Source organism: Cryptomeria japonica, chromosome 10 (assembly GCF_030272615.1).
Source record: "Cryptomeria japonica chromosome 10, Sugi_1.0, whole genome shotgun sequence".
Classification (NCBI taxonomy): Eukaryota; Viridiplantae; Streptophyta; class Pinopsida; order Cupressales; family Cupressaceae; genus Cryptomeria; species Cryptomeria japonica.
This window is the reverse complement of record NC_081414.1, coordinates 839,315,150-839,342,836: the sequence shown is the minus strand read 5'-3', so window position 1 is coordinate 839,342,836 and position 27,687 is coordinate 839,315,150.

Here is a 27,687-nt window from a genome sequence, read left to right as displayed (position 1 = left end):
TGGGATATGTAGTTGAATCAGTGGATCCTCACAAAAAGATAACCATAAAAGCCTATGATGATGTAGAGCGTTCATCCAAAGGAGCAGTTGTGTTACCAATCTGAGTGGGCCCAATGGTGAAGCACATCATATGTCAAGTTCTGGACCTTCCTTTGTCATATAATTTGTTGTTAGGAAGACCTTGGATACACGCCATGCAAGCCATTCCATCCACCTACCACTAGTGTATCAAGTTTCCTCATAACGGTGTAGAAATTACAATCCTGGGTGATACAAATCCATTTGCATATTGTAACAATATCAAACATCAACCAGACATTACCATTCCCAACAACAGAGAAGCTATCCCATCCACATCATATGTAATTCTAGCCTCTCTTTCCAGTTCAAACACCACTATACCCAAGCAAGAGAAGCTAAAAATGAAAATGGCAGAGGAAGGTCCTAGGGAGTACAATCTCAACCAACTCTTTTATGTTGGGAAACTACCAACTTCCCCTAGAACTCATGGTAAGCCTCAAAGGTTACTTCAAGCACCATTGGTCAAGCGAACATGCACTTTGGTGCCTTTTATCCTTGGAAAGAGTCAAGAAGAAGAGACCAGAGATGAGGACTTAGCAGAATGGATCTATAAAGACCCTATCACCGTGGAAATCCCACAAGCTAAGCTTCCTACAGATCAATATGGAAAAGGCCTTCTCATTATGCAAAGAATGGGCTATGATGGTCAGAGTGCATTGGGACCTTGCAAGCAAGGACAACATGAGCCGTTGCAGCCAAAATTAAAGCCTAAAGATAACACTGGATTAGGCTTTCAATAGGAGATTCTTCCTAAGCTCAGATTCAAAGGGAAACCCAGCAAACCTCTATATCAGCCTAATACTCTAAAGAGGCCACCCTTGATTATATCAGCGGCACCAAAAAATGCACCAACTACCCCAATGCGGCTGAGAATCCCAACAATACCATCCACAACAACAATCATCCCACCAATAAAACCATCAACCCCATCAGTAGCAACTGCATCAATAACACCATTAGCAATATCAGAAGCCCCAGTAGTATCGACAATGCCAACAATTCCATTAGAAACAATAGATTCAACAACTCTGATACTCCCAGTATCGGATTCACTAATCCCAATAATCCTTCCTGCAGCACCAACCATTCCATCTCCCAAGGTACATCAACCGATCACACTTGTGGTATTTAACTCAAAGGATATCTTGGTATGGTATAGTAATCAGATAATGGAAGGCAACTCAGAGACCGACTCACATGAGTGGGAATTTGATTTAGTACATCTCAATACTTTAGATGAGGAAGATGCATCGCCACCTCCACCTCACAAAGAAATCCTTGTTTATGGAGAAGCACATATTAAAACCTCTTGGGTTCCTGAACTGGAAACACCTTCCATAGACCCTATGTCACATCCTACGCCTGCTTGTGATAGGGAGAGTACCATCAATGACCTTCACCACAATGTCTTAACCCTTACTAACACATCTTATGAGCTTAACCTGATCAATGAGGTAATGCCCATTATCCACCCCAAACTCATCGAATGGAACCAATCTAATCCCCCATGCCTTGACCAATTCCAAAACGATGACGCGATCATCGACTTTTTGGAACTAAGGGATAACATACCAAGCAGGGATCACAAAGCTGGATTCACCATTGAACTTAATAGCACAACATACTTTGGGGCAGATGCCAAACCTTTCAGCTACAAAAATATAACAATAAAACATGGATCTTCCTATGAAAACCACACTGTGGCACTGTTTGATCCCACAAAAGTAAAAAGAAAGAGCGTATCCAATGGTGAAAACCTCTCTAAGGCGCTTGAAGATGAAAGGTTTGACATTCTCCCCTCCAGTACACAGCAGGAACGATCAACAATCCTTATTGAACAGACAAAGTAATACAATGTGGGGACTCTTGAAACTCCTCACCACATACACCTGACATCTCTTTTAACTCTAGAGGAACGGCCTAAGTTCGTCAAATTCTTCAAAAAATGCAAGATTGACTTTGCATGGTCATATGTAGACATGCCTAGTCTTGATCCTGATTTAGTCATGCATCACCTCACCATAGCAGAAGGAGCTAAACTAGTAAAACAAAAGCTTCACAAGATGCACCCCCAAATTGCAGTACTAGTCAAAGAAGAACTTAAGAAACTCCTAGATGTTGGTTTTATTAGACCAATTGATTATGCAGATTGGATATCCAACATTGTGCCTATCAGCAAACCAAATGGGGGCATCTGTATCTGTACTGAATTCAGAGATCTAAATAAGGCATGTCCTAAAGATGACTTCCCCCTGCCAAACATTGACATGATCATAGAACTAACAGCAGGGCATGCCATGCTTTCTCTCATGGATGGTTTTTTAGGTTACAACCAGATAAAGATCACTCTAGAGTATCCACATAAGACGACCTTCACATGTCCATGGGGAACATACTATTGGAATGTAATGCCTTTTGGTCTAAAGAACGTAGGGGTGACCTATCAAAGAGCAATGACCACCATCTTTCATGATATGATGCATACGATAATGGAATATTATGTTGATGACTTATTGGAAAAATCATTAACAAGAGAAGGTCATGTAGAAATATTAGAGAAAATCTTTGACAGACTAGAACAATATCATGTTTGACTCAACCCAAATAAATGTATCTTTGGAGTAACCTCAGGGAAGCTTCTAAGATACATTGTCTCAAGCAAAGGCATTGAGGTTGATCCTGCAAAGGTTAAAGAAATCATGGACATGCCACCTCCATGGAACATTAGTCAACTAAGGACATTACAAGGGTGGCTAAAATCCATTTGAAGATTCATTGCATAACTAGTAGATAAGTGTCATCCATTTACACATCTGTTACACAAAAACATTCCCTTTCAGTGGGATGCCAGATGCCAACAAGTATTCCAGATGCTTAAGGACTATCTCATGAATACACCATTGTTGATCCCACTAGATCCAAGTAGACCTATATTTCTCTATATTTCAGCAACAAATACAACATTGGGAGTGCTACTGGGTCAACATAATGCAGAAGGGAAAGAGTGTGCTGTATACTATATCTCTCGCACACTGGTCGACTATGAACTCAATTATACACCTATTGAGAGAGCTTGCCTAGTAGTAATCTTGGCAGCCACTAAACTGAGGCACTACCTATTAACACATAAAGTACAACTCATTGCAAAGATCGATCCACTAAAGTACTTACTCAGCAAAGCAGCATTGACAGGTCATGTAGTGTCCACCCTTGACTTGACTTATTTGACTAGAGTTGACCTTTAATTCATGCATGATAGGCATTATTGGGCATAGGCTATTTCAGATGATTTATATGATGTTGATACTATCATTATTGATCGTGTGATTTATTAGTCACTATATACTTATTATGTGATTAATTATCGAAAGATTATATTGATCATGTGTTTTGATGAGCATAAGTGTTGATGAATTTTACATGCCTTACTATAATCATGAACTATACTAATCATGCACTTGATGATGTTTTTATGTACTGACCATATTTAATGATTATCTATGATGAGTTGATCGTATGCTATGTTTGATTGTTGTCTGACTGTCTTTGGGATAGAGACAATTCCACATCACTCATTGTGAGCGGGATGTGTCGTTGCGACTCTCTAACCCTTGACTGTTATAACATATATATGCATATGTCGTATCGTTGCTTTGTGGATGCAGGATTTGCAGGTACCAGACACTGACTCCACCTGGCTCCACAGGTCTGAGCATGTCTTTAAATCTCAATGGTATGTGGTTCGGAGTTGGCACAATTTCCCCTCACATACTCTAGGTCTAAGTTGTTCACTGTGAGTCGTCAGTGTCTTGGCGCAAGTCGTCATGATAGTTAATAAGCTCGGTTTCTTCTGTGTTGTGAGTATGTTAGTATTGGCTGATTATTCCTTTTATGTTGAGATTGACTATTTGATTATTGATGCGAGATTAAATAATTAATGATGTTTATTTTAATTATTTTGATTAATAGCGATTCGATTATTTGGTTATCTAATGTTAAATTTAATTTATTGGATTCTTTTCTTTTTGGTTATTTGATTATTTGATATTTAAATGTTTATTTATTTTAATGATGATTTAATATTTATTTAATTTTTATTGTTTAGCTTATGATGTGTTTTATATTTATTTTTAATTTGACCTTTATTGGTAGTTATTTATTTATTTAATCACCTATGGTTTAATATTTATTTGGCTTTTAATGTTTATATGTTCATTAATTCATTTATGAGCCTTTGGTTTATTTAATTTAATTTCCCCATTTAATTTATTTAATTGTGGCTCATGTTTTATTTATTAATTTGACTTTTATATTAAGTGGGTTATATAAATAATAAAATGATAAAACCTTCCCACCAAATTGTAAAAGAACATGATTTATATTTACCTTACCTACCCTCTTCTCTTATTGGTTGAATTTAAAAAGGGAGGTAAAATTATATTATATGGTGGGGTTGGTAAAATATATTATAGATTGGAATATTTTGATTGGCTGAGATTGAGGCTAGGGTTTTTGGTTAATGTTTGTCTTTTTATTTTCTTTCCCTGAATTTTTTGTGGGTTGGTTCCTCTTTGGAAAAATTTTCTCCAACAAGTCTTCTTCTTGGTTTTGGTTTTCTTCTATCTTGGATTTTGGCTGGAGCTTGGATTTGATTTGGTTTGGCTTGTGGGATCTCTTCTTCAGCTTCTTCCATAACACGGGTTGTAGGTTGGAGATGCATTCTACTTTTTAATATTTTATTTTACAATTTTCCTGTATGCTCCGTGCTTGCAGATTGAATGTGTGAGCTTGCGGAAATTAATCTAAAATTTGTATAGTGAGGAAGGAAATATATGAAGGCATAAATTTGTTGTAAGGTTTTATTCTATATTTTGTGGGAAATATTTGTATTTTTGGGTTTGCTGAAAGCCTTCTGTGTCTTTCTGAGTTTGTGTCATGCATGGAGTTTTGATTTAATATTGGCCTTCAAGTGTGTATTATTTATTTAATGTTGAAGTGAATTTTATTTATTGGGTAATATTATTTTACCTAATAAGTAATTAAAAGGGGGGGTAATTTGTATTCTTTTATTTAAAAGTTATTTTCACCCCAGGTCAATGGTTTAATTTATTTTACCTACCCTTGGAATTGATTGGTTGGAAGTTTATGGTAGGTAGAAAATATATTTTATTTTCTTGAACTTTGGGAAGGTAGATATGGAATATAATATTTTTGAAATATTTTGATTGGAGCATAGTTTTGCTTGGTTTTGTTTTGTTTTTTTGTTTTTTGATAAATAGACCTTCATTTGCTAGTTGCTTGATTGTGTGGTACTTTCCGGATTAATTCTTGTATCAGAGGCATTGTTGAGGGTGTTGATGATTTATAGTTTTATATCTAATTTTATTTGATGTATTTTGTTGGTTTCAAGCATATTTACCTTCCTATGTTATTGGGGAGAGAACTGTGCTTTCATCCATATTGATGTGCTATGGTTGGTGAGTTGGAAGTGTTGTTGTTTTGGGGCAGCAAGTGGCTTGGCCTTGCTATGGTTTTACTTTCATTAATGGCAGAAAATTTAATGGCTGATATGCCTTTGTTTATTGCTAGCCAAGAGGCTCATTTTGTTATATTGGTGTTGTTGTAATCTTGCATATGTTGTGAGAGTATGTGTGGAAGTTATTGGCTGCATTGAGTATTATTTTAATGTATTTATGCTGGTAGAGCCTCTTGTGATGTGTTGTTGAGCCATGTTAGGAGGAGTGGGCTTCCTTGTGATGACCGGGGTCATGAGAGATAGACTAGCATGAGGTTCCTTGTAAGGATGCATGAAGTCTAAACCACCAGGGCACATTGGAGTTTTCCATGATTTGTAAACAAGTGATAACATTGATAATGAATTAATTGGGATGGGAAAATTATAACTCACTTAAACAAGATAATGAATAGTTTTGAGCCTCATGACTTATGTCCTAGGGAGGATGTTTTAGGATAAGCATGAAAAGGCCGTGAAGATGGTAAGCTAATCTCCCTTGGTCTCTCATAGGTTGAGATGGCTCCACATGTCCATTAGGTTAGTGCCTTGTGTTATTATGTTATGAGGATGGCATGTGATGACACTCCACTCCTACATGTGTTCCCCCTTTATGATTTATGATTATGCTTATTGGATGCATTTATGTCTTGATGATTTTTACGCCTCTGGGAGTTTGTTCTTGTGGCTTTGTGTGAGTTCTTTCTTGAGAGTCCTTGTTAGTTAGTCTCTTTGGTTTTGAGTGTCAGCCTAGATGTAGAGTGTGTGTTGGGACCTTGTGTCATCTCCTAGCATGGGGGGTGGTTCCTTTGGTTCCACATGGTTGGGTGGTTGGTGCTTTTAAACCATTGGGATGTTCCTGTCTTTGGATTCTTCTTGCATGGATGAGGATGCTTCTTTAGATAGTTCATGGATAATAAATGTAGCAAGAATGTAAATGATGGTTTGATTTATGTAATGAAATTCTTATGAAATGGTCGTAAAAGAAATCATGCTTATGAGAAATGACTATGTTGTTCTAGTTATAGTGATAGCTTTTGATTATGGTAGATGATTGTAATAATGAACCTTGAGTTATATTGTAACATATTTATATTAAATTAAATGGATGCATGAGATGTGGATAAGTATTGTTTCTTGAAACTCAATGATGTATTTTGTATTCTTGATGAACCATGTTAAAAGTAAATCAGGTAAATGTTATGATAATGGTATTAGATTTGAAATGATGTCTTTAACTAATTATTTAAGTAGAAGAAATGTTATGTCTTGATAGGATATGTGAATTTGAGTAATGTTGGAAGATATCTTAGGACATGTTTATGAGTTGTGATTAAAGAATTTGAAATTATAGTATCATACTTCATAGTTAGTGATCTAATGGTAGGATTGAAAATCTTATAATGCTTGGGATGTAGTTGAATGTTCCTTATGAAAATATTGTATGGATGTTCTTAATGAATGAATTACTAATATTATTAATGGAAATCATGTTAATGCAATGTAAGGGATTAATCTTGGTATGTGTATGGCAATGTTTATAGTAAAAGAATGTTAATGGTAATAGGAACATTTGGACTTGGTGTATAAAATGAATCTAAGTGAAAAAGGAAATAGTGGTGCATTGAAAGATAGATTCTCATATTAAATGAAAGATTAAGAAGGTTGCATATCATGAGTGTTAGGTATTTCTATGTTGCACCTATGTGTGTATAATGATTAAGATTATGAGGTATTGATCTGGATGAAAGTAAATGTTTATTGCTTATGTAGGTAGATTAAGTAATGGCATTGAGATACCCTAGGGAGTTGGTAGTAATGATTTATTGTATTCCGCTTGCGTAATTGTTTGAATAGCTTGAGTGAATTATTCTATGCTCATAACACTTAAATGTTGTTGTGTGCTCACTGCATTGCTTAAGTGATGTTATGTGTTGTATTGTTTAAAAAAATAAAAATTAAATTAGAATGTTTTTAGCTATATTTCTCTGGGGTATTTTGGCGGGCATTACAGGTCGCTTGGCCAAATGGGTGATGATTTTGAGTGAATTTGACATCGAGTATGTAGACCGTAAGGCTATCAAGGGCCAAGTTATTGCAGATCAGTTGGGTGATGCACCCCTCACAGGTGATCATCATCTTGTTTCCAATTTTCCAGATGAAGAGATCTTCATGATCACACCAGCACAACCATGGAAACTATACTTTGACGGTTCCTATACTAGACATGGCTCAGGAGAAGACATTCTATTTATCACACCTCAAGGTGACAGCATCCTGAAGTCTTACAGGCTAACTTTTCCATGTACAAACAACATAGCAGAATATGAGGCCTTGATCACAGGACTCTGACTAGTCATACAATGTAAATTGAAAGAGTTACAGATATATGATAACTCCCAACTAGTTATTCGACAATTCATAGATGAATATCAGACCAAGGATGATAAACTCATGTCGTACAAGAAAATGGTGGGTAGTTTAAAAACATCATTTACAACTATCACCTTTGAGCAGATACCCAAAGATTAGAATTGAGCTACTGACGCCATGGCTATCATTGCATCTATCCTAGATCTTCCATAGAATTCAACACTCTACGAGTTCTTGCTAGAACAACTTTGCATTCTCGCTTATGATATCCCCAAATTTGAGATGATATGTTGCCTTACCAGTTCTGAATCCCCATGGTATGGTGAGTTCTACACCTATCTACGCGATCACACACTTCCTCCTAACCAATCAAATAACCAACGTAAAACATTTATTCTCCAAACCACTCGATATACCATCATTGCTGAAACCATATACCGACGCAGTCTTGATGGTACTCTCCTTCGATGTTTGGAACAAGATGAGATAGCAAAGGCCTTGGAAGAGGTACATAAAGGAATTTGTGGGACTCACTCAAGTGGTCCTTCCTTAGAAAAGAAGATCATGCGTGCTGGATACTATTGGCCATCCATGGAAAAAGACTCATACTATTTTTTCAGAAAATGCAAGAAATGAGAAGTTCATGGAGAGCTGATACATGCACCAGCACGGGAATTGCAACCAATCACAACAGCATGGCCCTTTTGTCAATGGGGACTTGACCTCGTAGATAAGATACATCCATCTTCATCTAATAGCCATAAGTTCATCATTAACACTATTGAATATTTCACAAAGTGGATCGAAGTTGTTCCACTTACCCAAGTCACTGGAAAGCAGATCGCCTCATTCATCCTTAATTACATCATTTTCCAGTATGGTGTACCCATGTCCATCATCATAGATAACAGGCTTCCTTTCAAAAATCAGGATGTCTATGAGCTCTGTGAGAAGTTCACATCCAACACCGCTTTTCCACTCCCTATTACCCACAAGGAAATGGTTAGGCCGAAGCATCAAATAAAAACATATAGAGAATTCTAAAGAAGACAGACAATGATGCCGGTCATGATTGGCACGTTCAATTAAATCTAGCACTATGAGCATATTGAACTAGCATTTGAACCCCTATAGGCACAACTCCCTACTCACGAGTCTATGGAGTAGAAGCTACCTTACCTATTGATGTCGAGATAGCATCTCTACGGGTTTCCTTGCATTATCTCATAGATGATGAAGCATATAGAGTATCACATCTCCAATATTTAGAGCTACTTGATGAAAGGCGACAAGTTGCATACAACCACCTCAAAGCCTATCAGCAGCGAATAAGCAGAAGATATAATCACCGAGTTAAACCTCATACATTTGAGGTAGGTGATCTTGTTCTTCGAGAGAATTCTCATAACCAACCAAACAAAGAACATCAGGGATAGTTTGAATCAAACTGGCTGGGTCCATATGTTATCATTGTTGTATTTGGGTCTAGGGCATATCAGTTAGCTACTTCAGAAGGAGAACCACTAGCAGATTTGATCAACAACATGCACCTCAAATGGTTTCATACATAAGTTGTACAGAGCATCAAGCTCCCATACATATCGAAAAAACACCAAAAACATTCAAATAAATGTCCTGAAGAAAATACAAAAAAATCAAAATAGTAAAGAAAAATCATGCATCCAAATGGTGAACAAACCACTCTAGTGGCACCTTGGGTAAGTGCAATGGTGAAAACCTAGAAAACAAGCACCACTCGTAAAGATAATGGCTCCATTGTCTTTCAGACTTGTTGCGATCACATTTATTGCATCCACTCATCCATCATTCAAATCATGACTTGTTATTGATCTACAATCAAGGATAGTACTTCATGCGTCTTGCATCCCACTTTTTCATAGTCATGTCTAAACTGGGGGCAATGCTCTTAACACTATTGATAGAAGTGGATTCTACATTACTTGTGATTCATTGAGTTCTTCATTCAAAACTGTCTCACAAAATCCAAAAACATTCGAAAAATTGTCTCACAAAAACCAAAAACATTCAAAATTGTCTCACAAAATTCCAAAAACATTCAAAAACACTCACAAAATCCAAAAAACATCATAAAACATCATAAAACATCAAAAATAAAACAAAAACATAGCAACACCTTGTATATATGCATCCAAGTAGATACCAAGCAAACATTTTGAAATACTCAAACATAGACCAAACAATCAACATCGACACACAACTGTCTTACCACAGATGCATCCTTCCTTACCAAAACAAAGACATGATAAACATTTTCTTTGACAAGAAAATTTTGTTTAAGCTATCAAGTACTTGGTCGGTTTGTTAGTTATTTATTCATTTATATTAGGTTCCTACGCTACTTCGGGATATCCACAAGTGATTAGAGTAGCTAGGATGGTTCCTAAGTATCGTTTTGTTTGTTGTTTGTGAATTATTCCAATGAAGTTTTGGGGCATGTACTAATGGTGTCTATGTGGGAAGTTCACTAAGCTACATGATCTTATGCAAAATACAGTCATGGATCACTACAGCTTGCTGACTACAGCATATACCTCGACCATATGAGCATGAACCATTATGGAGGGTCCATATTCTTTATCTATGCTGCTTTCTTATAGGTACAATGCTCCAAACTTGATTCCTACTGCCTCGTCCAAGATTGATACTACCATGTTCAATGATGAAAAATAAAGCACTATGGATCATCATTTCATCTCATTTGTATATATTGCATTCCATCCATCCATACATTCATAATAGTTGCACATCATTCATACATAGTAATGACAATGGGTGCATACTCTATTTTTCTCTTCTTCCATAGGAATGGGTTATAGGTCCTCCATTTCTTCTATCTAACATCAAAATCCCCCCTCAACCTCCCTATCTTGATCATCAACATCATCACATACCCTACATCATTTCCCATCAACCCAATCAAGCAAGTTACTCTATCTGCACAGGTACATCAACTCACGCACACCCAGACTATCAACAAATACTTTGATCAAGTATCTTCGGGTCTCAATAGGTAATCGATCATGGCACACCTAGACTACAAAAACCATTTCTCATAATGACCTAGTCTCAACAGGGCTACTATGATTCAGCACAACCAACCTACAATGTAAACACTATCAATTGATCAACCAATCAAACACAATCCAACGAACAATTACATCAATTGACTAAGTCTCAACGAGTATTTTGCTTCCTATAACTTGACTTCATTGGGCAATTACATCAATTGTCTAAGTCACCAACAGGTCACTTTGATTCACTTACTCAAACTTTATCTTGTCCAAGCAAACAATTGACATCAACTGTCATGCTTTGACTCGACCGGGGCAATTAAACCAATTGCATTAGATTGTCCAACCAATTTTGATCAATTGTACGGTATCAATCAAAAGCACAACACCACATTTGCACCGTATCTCCTGCATAACCTACGGGTACTCACTGACTTGCAATTTCTCCGTATTCACTCTGTTTTCTTCCATTCTTTCACTGTTATTGCTAATTTCTTCTATTCTACCTCCCCTCCACTTCTCGTTCTTTTTTCGAGAGATCGCCCGATTTTTTAAAGTTTTTCGGCCCATCTCTCAAGGGGGCATACCACCTACTAAATTAACATTTATGGGGCATATTTCTTCACACCTATTTTTCTTTCTTTGAAATGACGCGATGGAACTGCACCGTCTCAAAGAGGGGCAAATGTAGACACATAAATCTGTCCACTTAATTAAATGAATATTTAGTATTTATTTGATTATTTAACCATCAATCAATAGTTAATTAGATTAATATTTAATTAATTCATCTTAACCCTCTTCTCCTATTAATTATATAAATTATTCAATTTATTTGATTTAACTCATTTAACCAAATGCAGACCATTAATTAAATAAATAAATCATATTTGTTTAATTTAATCTTCTCTCACATTTAAATAAATTAACATTTATTTAAATCACCTTTATCCTCCACCCACTTGCATTTTCCTACAAATGCAAGTTGCACAACTAATTATTTATTTAAAATCCTATTTATCTTCACCCACTTGAAACCTTTAATGGTTTCCCTTAAAGTCTTCAAACTTAATGGCTTCCTTCTAGAGTCTTCTCAAGCCTTTAATGGTTTCCCTTAAAGTTTTCAAACTCAATGACTTCCTTCTAGAGTCTTCTTAAGCTTTTAATGGTTTCCCTTAAAGTCTTCAAACTCAATGGCTTCTTTCTAGAGTTTTCTTAAGCCTTTAATGGTTTCCCTCAAAGTCTTCAAGCATTTAATGATTTGTCTTCCTTTTTCTCATGTAAATAAATTAAGATTTATTTAAATAAAATCCAAAATTCACATTCACATTTAAATAAATTAATATTTATTTAAATATCTATCCAAATGCAAATTACACCATTTAATTGAAATAAATGGTTTTATTTTAATTGAAAATCCCAAAATTCCTCCCACTTGTATTCTCCTACAAAATCCACTTGCATGCTTAAATCCCTTCTAGATTCTTTTAACTCCTTCTAATTAGCCTAATCCTATCCTAATCATCATCACATTCCTAAATAAAAGGAAGTCACTTCTCAAAAACCTCCAAAGTCTTCAATAACCATTAAAGGCTTTATGTCTTCAAATGGTTAACCTCTAAAGTCTTCCAAACCATTAAAGGCTTACATAACCATTTATGGTTAACTCACCTTTTACCTTTGGTTAGAGACTTTCCTCTAACTTAACCATCTTTTTGACTCATGGGTCTCTTCAAAGCATTTATTTTTTTGACTAAGGTAACCATTTAACCCTTGCACATTCATTTATCCCTTGGATAAAAGGAATATCCATTAACCTAACCCTAACCCAACTCCCTAGGGTAACCATCATGTCCCCTCAAGCATTTAATGCTCCTTATCTCTCCTCTCAAGCTTCCTCATGGTGACACTTGTCAACATGGGATTGGGTTGAAAGTCTCACATGGATTGAATATCTTTCAATCCTAACCCTTGTTAAGATTGCTCAATCTTAACCCTTCATTTCCCCATTTCTTCTATAAATAGAACCCTTATCCTTAAGAAAATGAGGAAGCATTAGAGTATTGTTGCTATATTGGTATTAGCATAGATATTTTTCATAGCATCACTATTTATACTTGCATAGCATTTTTTTATCACATCCAACCATCTTGAATCTCCATATGGCATCGATAGCTAGTGCTAAAAGCTAAGAGCTACACTCATTTAGGACTTGGAGAGGGGAGAAACAAGGGAGAAGCATCATAGGGAGGCTCTTCTCCTTTCTTTTGTTTTGTTAAACTTCTTTCATGCTTTTTGAAATCTCTTTTGATTTGTTTGGAATGGGTTTTAGTTCTTTGTTTTGGTATTATGGTTGAAACTAACTTATTAACATTGAACTTTGTCATTTCCTTGTCCCCATTTCTATGACATCAGGTACAACAAACCATCAATCATTGATTTGTATCTACTTGGATTTACTTTAAGGGATTCATCATCCTTTGCCAATTTGCAACCAGTTATCATAGGATCACTGATGAGCTTAGAATTCTTAAGTCTAAATTTCTTAAGTAACTCCTTCACATACATTGTTTGACAAATAAAAATACCTTTTCCAGTCTGAGTAATCTACAAACCTAATAAAAATTTCATCTCACCAATCATCGGCATTTCAAATTTCATGAATAGACCATCTTCTCCTCCAAAAATGATATCATCCACAAAGACTTCAATAATCAATATGTCATCATTTTCAATTTTGTAATATAAGTTACTATTAGGATTACCTTTACTAAAACCAAGTTTTGAAAGATATCTATCCAATCTAGCATACCATGCTCTAGGGGCCTATTTTAGTCCATATAAAACTTTCTTCAATCTGCAAACCATGTACTTGTCTTCCGATAAAGAAAATCCATCAAGTTTCTCAATGTAAACTTCCTCTTTAAGATCTCCATTCAGAAATGCACATTTGACATCCATCTAATATACTTTATAGTTCTTGTGTGCAACATAAGCAAGAAAAAGTCTTACCGCTTCAATTGTTGCAACCGGGGCATAAGTCTCTCCATCATCAACTCCTTCTTCTTGTGAATAAACTTTACAAACCAATCTATCCTTGTTCCTTACAACTTGACCTTTCTCATTCAATTTATTCTTGAAAACCCATTTAGTTCAAATAATATTTTTGTCTTTAGGTCTAGGCACTAGTTCCCATGTCTTATTCTTTTCTATCGGGTCTAATTATTGTTCCATTGCTTTTATCAAATTTTCATCTCTACTTCCTTCAATAAATGATCCTAGTTCAATTTGATAAATTAAACATACTTCTTTAGCAACTAACCTTCTCCTAGTCATCACACCTTTCCTTTTATCTCTAATTATCTGATCTTCAAAATGATTTAGTTTCACATACCTGGGAGTCTTTGATTTTTATTGATTTGCTGACTCATTATGTTGTTCATCTGTCTCTGTTGAATTTTCTGATGCTACTGAATTTAGTGGTTCACTATTCATCTTCCAATCCTTGTATTACCAGTTTAGGTATGATAAATTCATCTTCCAATACATAGTCATATTATCTGATCTGATTATTGCCATGCTCTCCATTATCCTATTCAATCTTTTGTTATAACATCTGTATTCTTTTATCTTAGTATAATAACCCAAAAATATTCCTTCATCACTTCTAGGATCAAAATTTTGTAATGCATCATCTCTTCTCATGTAATATTTACTTCCAAAAATTATGAGATATTTGATAGTAGGAGTATGACCATAGTATAATTCATAAAGAGTCTTACCGGTATCGCCTTTAATGTGTACTATGTTAAAAGTGTATACAACTATATTGGCAGCCTCTCTCCAATAGATATCAGGTGATCTAGCTTCAATCATCATTGTCCTTGCTACATCCAATATTATTTTGTTCTTCCTTTCCACAAATCTATTTTGTTGTGGGATTCTAGATACATAAAGTTGTCTTCTAATACCATTCCTCTCACAAAAATTGTTGAGCTCACCAGATGTAAACTCACCACCATGATCCGATCTGAAACATTTTATCTTCAGTCCTATCTTAGTCTCAACCATAGCTTTAAAGATTTTGAATTTCTCAAGAGCTTCCGATTTTCCTTTCAAAAATGGTACCCACATCATTCTAGAATAGTCATTAATAGGTAACATAGAATATCTATCACCTTGAAACTTTTAGTCATTGCTAGTCCAAATAGATCAGTATGAATAAGATCAATTATTTCATTAGATTTATTGTTTATACTTCTGAAGAAAGTTCTAACTTTCTTACTCATTTGACATTCTCTATATACCGGATTATGAGGTTTAACAATCTTGGGGAAATATCCGACAACTGGTATTGAACTGCTTTTCACTACGAAATCAAAATTTACATGACACATCCTCTTATGCCATAACCAGCTCTCATCAATTTGAGCAAGCAAGAAAGCCTTCTCACTGGAGTTCAAATGAAAGATATTACCTTTGGTCTAAGTTCTAGAAGAAACTTCCGATCCAGATCTATTGATGATTTTACACTTTCCATCCTTGAATCACAAATGAAATCCTCTATCCACCATCTGACCTACACTTAAAAGATTGTGTTTTAAGCCTTCAACATAGTAAACATTATCAATATTAGTCTTACCATCCAATGATATTTTTCCTTTTCCTTTTATCCTACATGCCTTATTGTCTCCAAATCTGACTAGTCTTCCATCAAATTCTTGTAGTGTTAAAAATTTCTCTTGTCACCAGTCATGTGATGTGAGCATCCCCTATCTATGACACATTCATCCTTCTCTTCAATTTTAGCAGCCAAAGACTTTTCCTGAGTATGAGTTTCTTCAATGACAGATTATTGAGAATCATCCTTGATATCAATAAAGACCCAATATTTGTCGGAGGAATCTCTATTACCGGTTCCACTCATAGGTTCATCATCATCATCATCATCATTATCAGTAGTACCAAAATAATCATCAGCAGCATAATAACATGATTTGTCCTTATTCCTTATGAATCTAGGTCTGCTCTGATATTCAGGATTAGGCTTACAATTCCTCACAAATCTTTCATGATTCCTAGCAGCTCTTTCAGGGAATCTAGAAGCAAAATGAACAATCTTGTTACATGAAAAACATTTGAAATGGACTTTTCCTTCATACTTATTTTCAACTAGTCCTTTAGGAATTCTTCTAGCAATCAGTGCTTCCAGCTCTTCAAGTTCTCTCTCTTCTTTCTCAATTTCCTCCATATCTTTAGCATACATTTTCTTCCAAACTAACTTCTACTTACCAAAGGAAGATGCTTTGAATGCAGCCTCAGTTTTGTTGGCATTTGGAGATTGTTGGTATTTTGTATAAAGAGTGCATTAATGATATGTTTTCATTAATGTCAATTGAACTGGTAATGGTATTTATGATATTGCTGATATTGTTGTTTTTTCTATTGGCTAAGTAACCGGTAAAAGAGCCTTATGGAACATGTTGTAAACTAGTATGCACAATTTGTGAGTTGAACCGGTATAAAGGGTTAAACTTTTCTATGTAATGTAACCGGTAAAACCCTATCAGTTATTAAACCCGAACTGACCAAATTTGATGGTTTATTATCTGATAAGCGGTAATGATGGAGACACGTGTGATCATCTGAATGAGGATATATTCAATTTTTTTGGCACATTTATTCCTTTCTAGGGAAGGACAAAAGTGGATTGTATCTATTGCATAATGCATGATGGGTTACACAGTCCGATGAAGCGGTGATCATGGAGCGATTGAAATTATCTTGAAGAATGTGAAGAAGATTGTCATGATTTCTAATGGTCAAGATTGCACCAACTTGTTTGTAATCTCAATGATGAGAATTAGGTTTTTGTTGTGCTACCGACCTAATTGATTTCTATTTAAGGTCGATGAAGTTGTTTGTAAAGGTGGTTGGCAAGATTGATAGAAAACCTATTGAGTGTGTAGTTGCCAAACCAGTGAATGGATTTTCACATTGAGTGAAGGTAGATTGAAGGTTATAGAAGGATCTGATCAAGCAAAAGTAGTGCTATTCAGACAGATAAAAAAAACTGTTGTTCTCTAACAATTACAACAAAAGTTAAATCCCTTAACTGGGTGAGCTCTAACAAGCTTGGTTACTCATTAAATCATCTAACAAGGTGGTCCGTTAGCTTGGATTCTTAAATCCTCAAGCGAGGTTACTTCTAATAGGGTATTGTGCTTTTGACAAGGCATATTTGTAAAATCCCTTAACCGTGTGATTCCTAAACAGGAATTAGTTCCTAACGGGACTTATTGTAAAGCTCTAACAGGCTTTGGCTCCTAATAGGGCAAACTTCAAAAGAGTTTAGATAGCTATCCTTGTGAGTTCCATCTCACCGTGGTTTTTACCTATTTGGGTTTTCCACGTATAAACATTTTTGTCAAGTGTTGAATGCTTTTGTGGTTGTGACTTTATTTATGGATATGCTTAATTTTTGATAAGGCATGTAATGCAGAAGCATTGAGAAGTGAATATGTTGAGTTATGATTGAGCATTGTTGACTTACATAAATGTTGAAGTTGTTTACTGTTAAAGCTGCCATAACAGTTAAACCGGTTGATATCAAGTATTCCTATGAATATTGATCTTGACTGAGATATGTTTACTTTGTTTGACTGAGTTTGAGTTTGGGAACTAGAGATCAGTTTTTCAATATACTGATTCACCCCCGCTCTCAGTATTCTACCAGATACTTATTTTTTCATCATACCATCAAGTTTTAGAAACACTCTGATCTCCAAGTTCTTCAAGCTCAAAAGTAGTCAATTTCCCAAGCAATGTATTTCTGGTCACAGGGGTACTTGACATTGTTTAGAGTTCATTGATTGCAGTAGCCTTCATCTTGTAAGTCGGAGGTAGAATTCTCATAACTTTTGACACTATCTCATCTTCATTATCTGATCTGCCACAACATTTGATACCCATGACAACACATTGACTCTATCCATGAAAGAACTTATCTTCTCATCCTCTTCCATCTTTAAAGTTTCATACCTTACCCAGAAACCTTCAATTTTTGCAATCTTTATTGCTCGGTCACCTTCATAAAGAGTTTCAAGATTCAACCAGATTTGGTTAGCATTTTCCAATTCTATGACATTCAATATATTTTCATCAAATAGGACACTCAACAAATCTTCTTTTTCTCTGACATCATTTTCATCTCTCTTCTATTCATCAACAGGTGTCGATGTTCCAGAATTAGGATCATGAGGTAGATACCCTTCTCCAGTATCTCCCAAACTTCAGCTCCAAGACATCTGAGATGAATCTTCATTTTCTCCTTCCATATTTTGTAATTTGTACCATCAAATCCGAGACTCTCCTTCTAATAGGGATTGAATGTACAACTTAATGCTAATTCCATTGGATCTCCTCAAGAGGTTAAGCTTCTCCAGAGAGGACCTTTCTCTCATACTGAGAGATAATTGAGAGGGGGGGGGGGGTGAACTACTTATCTCATAAGTACATATATTAATTCAATTATAAACCATATATCGAAGTACACCACAATGACAGATATAACATGAAAGCACAACACACATAACACCTATATTTTGACATGAAAAACCCAGTAAAGGGAAAAACCATGGTGGGAAACCCTACCCACAATTAGATGAATACTCTGCAGTAGTATTGTGTATAATTATAATTGGGTCTGCACTTGCAGAAAGGCCAACAACCTAGATTGCATTTCTCATCACAAAGGGAAGTCTCACTGACTTACATAAACATCGGACTACAATCCAGAAAGAATGAACTGTGAAAGTAGCATCTACTAATGCTTGATATAGTTTTGGTTAAGCATAGATGTCTTCTCTGCAATACAAAACCTTCTTGAATGATGTAACAGTATTTGCTCATAAACCACTCTAAGATAATATAGTCATAACCACTATCCATCCATACCAATCATCATCCCAATTACATGAATAAGTCACCTATAAATATAGATCATCAACCTTATTGACAAGGTCAGCTAAACCCTAAACCCATAATTACAAAAATTACATCACACGGTATTACCGGACCAATATTATGATTTACATTACATAGCATGGACCTAAATCAAATATCCAAACAATTATATCCACCAAAAATTCTGCTAAGACCAAAACTAACACGCTTCACCAACTAGTAGAAATCCTCAGTGAAATAACAAAAAGTTTAACCGGATCCAAATAGGATCATCATAATAGCACACCATCCAATGCAAAGTCACCAAATAGTTAGGACACGATCACAAAAAACCTTCACGATGATATAAACTGATTCCATAAGCTAGACTAAAATCCTCTGACCAAATCACCTAATATTGCTTACCGGAAAAGCTAACCGGTAATGCTAAAAGCTAGCCGGTATCAGTAAATACCAAAAGCGATAACATTTAGAGCACCAAATCATGAACCATTAGAATATATAAACCATATAACCACCCATAATAAGCATCCAAAACTGATTCCAAAGATCTGATCATACCGGATCAGAAACATAGCCAAAACCAAGATGATCACCAAGACTAACCGAGATAGGTCCAACTGGGATAGTCTCCAATCGGGATATAGTGTTGACATCAATGATAACACTTAACCAAATCCGTCATATTGCCAACAACAAAAACTTGATTTAAGAGTAAGAGATATTCATCTAGTGGATTGCTAAATCTTGTTCATACTAACTTATGTAGTCCTACTAGAGTGAGAAGCATGCAAGGAGATAGATATTTTATGTTGTTGATTGATGATTATTCAAGGATGATGTGGGTAACCTTTCTAAGAGAGAAATTAGAAGCATTGGAGAAATTCAAGATATTCAAAGCCAGAGTGGAGACTGAGACAGGATTGAAGCTAAAATGCCTGAGATCTGACAAAGGAGGAGAATTTACATCAGGAGAGTTTGATACATTTTGTGAGAGGAATGGAATTAGAAGACAGTTATTTGCTCCTAGAACCCCTCAGCAGAATAGAGTTGTTGAAAGGAAAAATAGAACTATCTTAGATGTTGCTAGGACTGTGCTGATTGAAGGAAATGTTGCATAGATATTTTGGAGAGAAGTTGTTAGCACTATTTTTTACACATTCAACCGGGTGCATATTAAAGGTGATTCCGGTAAGACTCCTTATGAGCTATAATTTGGTCATGTTCCTACAATTAGATATTTTAAAATTTTTGGAAGTAAATGTTATATCAAGAGAGATGAGGATATAGGAAAGTTTGATGCAATATGTGATGATGGAATCTTCTTGGGATATTCTACTAAGAGCAAGGCCTATTGGTGCTACAATAAAAGATTGAAGAAGATGGTTGAAAGTGAAAATGTGAAGGTGGATGAGTGTCTTGGAAAGAAGATCAGAGCATGCAGTTATGATTTTTATGATTTTGATGTTGTTCCTAAGCCTATGCAGACAAAGACATTGAAGCAAGCTATTCCAGTGAAGACAGGAAATCCAAAAATTGTCGTTGCCGGTGAAGAAATGCAAGAACCTGAAAATTAGAACAATCAGAAGACATCGAGGTATGTTAGATTGAATCATTCAAAAAATCAAATTATTGATGACAATAATAAAGGTGTAATGACTATAAGAAGTATTGTTGCTAAAGAGATATGTTTGATTTCAAATATTGAGCCTGAGGATGTTGCAGAAGCATGTAAGGATGAAAATTGGATAAAAGTACTGGAAAAAGAGTTGAATTAGATTGATATTAAATGTATAAAAACTCCACTTCTTTCATAAAAACTTATCTACTCAAAAATGTCTTCAAATAGAAAGTAAAATTGAGAAAATGTGTGAGATTGCTAATGTTAGAGGAATTGACATACTCATGTCTACAACATTTTTAACTAGACAAGACATTGTACATGAAGTTGTAGTGTGGGTAGATATATATCCAAACGAGATAAAGAATATTGGAATACTATGAATAAAACTTTATATATCTATATGATACATTAGCTTATGCAACTTGTTATAAAGGAAGATATGATGAAAATAAAAAAATATGGATTCCAATTAGGTTGAAGGTGAACTAGTAGTATGTATTCAATATTTTATATGGAGTAGTAAGTTAGAAGAAAAATAATTCCTTTAAATGGTTGTGATATCTACAACGTATGCTAACTGCATGTTAACTACTCATGTATGTAAGGACGTAGTGGTGGCTAGAGAGGTTGTGCTTCATTATTTGTCTTCAAACAAAAAAATCTATGAATTGACAATGATAGTTAGGTTACAATATATTTGGTCAAGAATGCTATTTATCATGCTCAATCAAAGCATATCAGAGTGCAATATACCTTTTCAAGAGAAATACTTGAAGGAAAATGAGTATTATTGAAAAAGTTTGATACACTAAAGAATATTGTTGATTCATTAACAAAGTTATGAGTATTTCAAGAAATTTTATTGGCCTATAGAATATTAATGTGCATAGGCACTCTAAACTTATAATTAAGGGTCCCTATATAATGTATTTAGCAATTGGGAAAATGTTAGTAAATTTTCTATACTTAGCATGTTTTATAATCATTGGAAAATCTCATCATATTTTACATATTTTGTAAGTTGTAAAATTTTTCCATTTTTCTTTATGTTACTTTGGATATTTTCTTATCTTTCTCATGTTTATCTTTTGCATGATTCATGCTAAGTGTAAAATTACATTTGATGCATTTAGAAATATTTATAGATGATTAAGAGTGAAATATGAGATTCACAATTGTATTAGAGAATTATTGAATTTTATACAATAAATAAATTTTTGTTGTGTTATGATCTTTATCCAAAATAATTTTTTAAGGTGAAAATTTTACATATAGTCTTTACATTATATTTATGTTCCCATTTCTTGAGATCTTATATGTATCAATTCTATTATACCACTTCATTGAGTCTCTTCTTTTTCTACAACAAAAGAAAATTTCTATAGTATGAAATATTAAAATTGAAATTTTAAACTATTCAATCATAGTTGTAAGTACAACTTAACAATAAGAAAATATGCTCATCAACAATTAAAAACTATCAATTATTAATATTTAGAATTCAAGAACATAATTTCCATTACACCTTTATATTGTAAATTCACTAAGCTTGTTCATTCTATATTAAAAAATGCGAGATTTTAATGCTCAAAGAAAATATTTTTCCTTCTATATGTTACAAATAAAATAATTTCATTAATAAAAAGAAATAAGTATTAATAAAAAAATTCTTTCAACAACAAATTATAACATCCTAAAAAAAATCATTTTATCTCAATATATTATCTTACTACTGAAGTTTCAAAGATATTATACATCTCAAGGAAATAGGTCTATTGACAATTTGAATTTCCATTAATTTTCTTAGAGAGCCATCCACTATAATATGTTGTCTTATAAATGATTTGTAGTTATCATTTTTATTTTTATTTTACTCTTCATGACATAAAAAATAAATTAGTACTAACACAAAATGCTTTGTTTTCTTTGGAGAGTACTTGTTAAAATTGGTGGTTGGTGGATGTTTTTGAGGAACTGGAAACTGCAGATAGCTTGGTGTTTCATATGCTTTCTCATCCTGCTGCTATTTCTTTAGTTGTTACTTTGGCTTACCTTATGACTCGGTCTTATTTTGCTTCCTCGGGGTCTTCAACATCCATGTTTTCTTCTTATCTGGATTGTCATATGTTTGCTCACCATTTTTGTGCTGGCAAGTTCACTTATCATAGGTTCTTTTCTAGTTGTGAGATTTATTCTATTTAGAGGACTGGAAACATGTGTTGATTAGACAAGATGGTTCTGGGTTGAAGGCACTAGTTCTATTTTGATATGTTCTCTTCTATATGTTGGTTGAGACAGCTTCCTTTATATCTAATGCGGATGGCTATGTAGCTGGGAGGGTTTTTGGGGAGCCTATGGGCATTTGTAATGGGTAGATAGGCCTATGTTTTCTTGAGCAATACTGAAGGGTTTTCTTACTGGTTCTTTCCCTTCAATCCTCTTTGAACCAGACACATGTAAAAAACAATAATTTTAATATAATTTCAGTGGTTTCATCCACTTTTATCAAATAAATAAATAAATTAGTAGACCTAGACTACATTAAAATAAGAGTTCCAAATACTCTACAACAATTAACAAACCATAAATTTCACTCATAATTATCTATATTTTTTTTAAATCAAATTTTTTATTATTTTTTTTTAAATCAAATTTTTTATTATCATTGTATCACTTTCTAACCTTGTTAAAAATAATTTATAATTATCTCATAACATTGAAAAAATAAAATACGGTTATAATATTATAATGATAAACAAAGATACATATTGTCTAAGATTTCTGATTCCACAATGAAATTATTGATAATAAAAAGGCCATATCACTAAGAATATTGAGGTTGTGGATCAACCAATTGCCTCCGCAAACCCTTATTGAAATCCCCCTAACGGTCAGTATAGTGGGAGACTGCAATAATACGATGGACAGCATCGTACGGTTGAGAGACAACGTTCACCTCATACGGCCATATTAGAAATTGTCGGCACAAAAAATCTAATCCTTATCGGCCTTCATACTGACCATGACTCATGAATGCACTACTCGGTGCCTGTCTACATCGACATCAAACTTTCGAAAAAGACCTCTCACTAACCATGCTGTCATGAACGCGAATATTGTACTCTTAACACAAGACTTTTGGAAAGACTTCGACTCTTATTCCACCACACTTTCAATTGAAGGTTTGGTTCCGTCTGTGTGTAAGTCTTTTTTTTAAGAGATTGATTAGGAAAGAAAATCATCTTTTATAGTCTATGATGTCAGTAATTTATATAAGGTTTATAGAAATATTGGACTACGATGTATTCTTTGGGAGGCATCTAATTGTGCTTCAAATGAGATGTACATACCTTATCCTTGTTAGATTTGAACTTGCGACTGCTCTTTCAAGAATACAATTTCTTCACCACTATGCCAACTCAGATTGGAAACAAGTTTATTTGTTGGCTATGCTCACAACAAGATTGAGTGGGATTGGCAATTTGTTTTCTTTTGAACCAAAAAATTGGCATAAATGGTAGGAATATGTCAAGATCATTGACTACACATGCATAAGAAATGAATAAATGACGATTAAGCATGTCTTAAAAAGTTAAACGATGAAAGTGATACAAATTTCTCTTAGATAAAAAGTTGTATAGGTTAGAAAACATATAATTTTAGTCTTGTTTAGGAATTTTGATTTTATATAAGAATGTTAAAAGAAAGAAGAAGAGTTTAATAATCTTCAACAAGAATAAGGAAACAATTATTTAGCGAGAATACTATATTTTAGTTGTGAAAACTGAAGAGGAGATGGAAGGGTATAGTGAAGAATAGGTGTTGAAGGTGCTAAATCTTGTGTTTCTATGCATACAAGATTTTCTCAGTTATATACCATCAATATCTCAGGTTGTGATGATATAGTTAAGAAAGAATGATGAAAATAAAACTTATAGAAAATTATGAATTCTAATTAGGTTGAAGATCAATTAGTAGATATGTATTCAATATTTTTATAGTGGTAATTTTGATGAGAATAAAGATAGTTAATGGTTGTATTATATGAAACATATGCTAGGTAGATTGTAGTTGTTCATGCATGGAAGGAAGTAGTGTGGCTATAGAGGTTGTGATTTGTTATTTGGCTTGAAACAAAAAGAATTGTATGCATTGACAATGATAATTAGAATGCAATATATTTGGTTAAGAATTTTATTTATCATGCTGAATCAAAGAAGTATAATAAGTCTTTTCAGAAGAAATACTTGAAAAAAAATGAGTACTACTTGAAATGGTTGATACATAAAAAAAAAATGTTGATTAATATTTTGAAAAACTTTCTTGGCCAATAGAATATTAATTGACATGATTATTCTAAACAATTGATAATTTAGATTTATAAATATGCTACTATTTAATGTGGTTGTGGATCAAACGATTCTCTCCACAAATCCTTATTCAAATCCCCCGAATGTTGACTATAGTGGGAGACAGAAATAACACGGTGGACAGCATTGTGCGGTTGAGAGACACCCTTCACCTCATACGGCCTTCTAGAAATTATGGACCTACATAGTGAACATGACTCATCAATTCGACTCCCTTGTTAACTACTAAATGCTTTCGTTCCTGTCTACATCCACATCAAAATTTCGAACAGAATCTCTCACTAACACAAGACTTTTGGAGGTCTTGTACGCAATTTGTTTCGATAGAGTTAACGTGTACACATCAAACAAATTTTTGTTCCCCAACTCGTTCAACTGAGGGGTCCATGTGGGGCTAAGTTTCTTTGTTAATAGACTGATTGGAAACAAGTTTACTTGTTGGTTATGCTCACGACAAGATTGACTACGATTGGCATAATAAGAGGATAGAATAGGACAAGATCATTGACTACACATCCATAAGAAATGGATGAGGATGAAGCAAGGCTTAGAAAGTTGAAAGATGATTTGTTACAAATTTTCTTTATTATTTTAGATTTTATGTAAGAAGTTAAAAGATAGAAGAAGACATAAATAAGGCCAAATAAGATCAAGGAGGTTCATCTTTTAATTGGAATAATGTGTTTTATAGAGTTGAAGTCAAGATTAATATAGGCTTCTTAACAAAAAGGTTGGGATAAGAATTTGCTAGATCAATAGATTACTAAAAAAGAAGTCTACTTTGGTTTACACAAGATGAGTCTTAATCGAAAGATCCCTCTTCGATGGCTAAATTTACCCAAACACGATTTATAATAGCATGAAAGTTATGCCTCTATCTCGTGAATTTAGAATTTACCACCAATATGTATGCGTGATAATTTAAGGTTTGTTCAAGAAAATTTTATCCAATTTGCCATGAAGGAGAGAGATCCATTCAATTGTAATACTATGGAGAAGGGTGATGCCAATATGTTCAAGTGAAAACTAATGAATTTAGAAAGATGGCATTATAGCTTCTTATAAGGATGTTATAGATCAAGAGCTACTCGTGAAATGGGGCTCTTATTGATAGCTAAACCAAAGAATATAAATGAGGGTTAAATCTAAATCCATTATTTAGAGTTAGAAAAGAAAGTGGGCATTTCTTTCTCTAACATAAATAGTACGGTGGGAAAAAATAAGCTAGTGAAAAGGAAAACGGAAATGAAAAGTGAAGGGGAAGAGGAATGCAAGAATAAGCACAATTACACACATAGGATAGACAAGTATATTTTTGAAGTTTCATATGGATTTAGCTCCTCCAAAGAACATTAAAAAAGAAGAATAAGAATTGTTGTATGTGTGAGAAAGGGAAAGTAGACCGATTGAAGCTCCAAAATAGATAATCAATTATTATTTGTCACTAAGAGAAAAGGTTCACGTTCCTAAAAAAATTAATCTCAATATTAAGGCGGTTTATCCAATTTTCTTTCATCAAAAATTATGTAAATGGCAAAAGCATATTCTTTATTTGATATGCATTCATTAATAATCCCCTTTTGATAAAATTTAAGTTTAAAATTTGCCTTGAGACTAAAAATAATCCTTATCGACATTCCTTTAGATGTGTTTCCGGGTGCTTTAGCACACTTGTAACTCAAATAATCTTCTAGATTTTCATCTCTTCTAAAAATAATTAAATTTCAAAAAACAAAAAATGATTATCCAAAGGTCTTTACATGTACATCTCGGCTTACAAGATAGATCAATTGTTCAAGGTATTTGTTGTTTACATAAAGTAACTTACTTAATTGTTCTTCTATAATCTTATTGTAAAGATTGAATCTAAAAGATGAAGAGATTTATGTCACTTTTTGTTAGGGATATGTGTTGTATTTACCTTGTGTCACATAAATTCTTTTCATTAATTAAATATAAAATTTATTTGGGATGCATTATTAGGAGATGTGTTTAGAAACATTAAATATTTATTTGAGTCCACTTGTAAAGTTATATGTGATATTGGCTATATATTTTATGTGTGAAATGCACATGTGAAACAATATTTAATAATTGGGAAACTTAGTACTAAAAAGTAAATGAGAGGTTAATGGTTTTGTGTAGACATGATTTTGAGGCAAATACTTTGACCTTACCACTTGGGTGTATTTGTGTGAGCTTGATTCCATAAAATATGGCACATGTTTATGTTTTGAGGTTGGTCGTTGGTGATATTTAGCTTAGTTGTCGTTATATTGAGTATTCTTCTAAAGATTGCATATGAAGACATGGCATATAATATGTTGATACATGCTTGAACACGTGGTGGATGCATTTGTTCAACACTTTTGAATGATGATTCAATTTCATTATATTTATACATTATTATTATAGTAATTACAATTATTAATGTTGATATAATGATAATTTATAATATAATATATTTTAATTATGTTTTAATAATAATAAAGTATTAATATTAATATAATATGAATAGAGTTATTTTAATATTTAAATTATTTTATTTATGTCGACGTCAAACCCTAATTTTATATTGCCTTCAAAGTCATGCATTCTTATCTATGTTTGAGGGTACGGGGTGCCAATTCTTCGACTGGATAGCCGGCTCCGTCAATGATCTTGTCCTATTCCTGCCAATACTAATCAATCTTGTCAAATCAATCTATT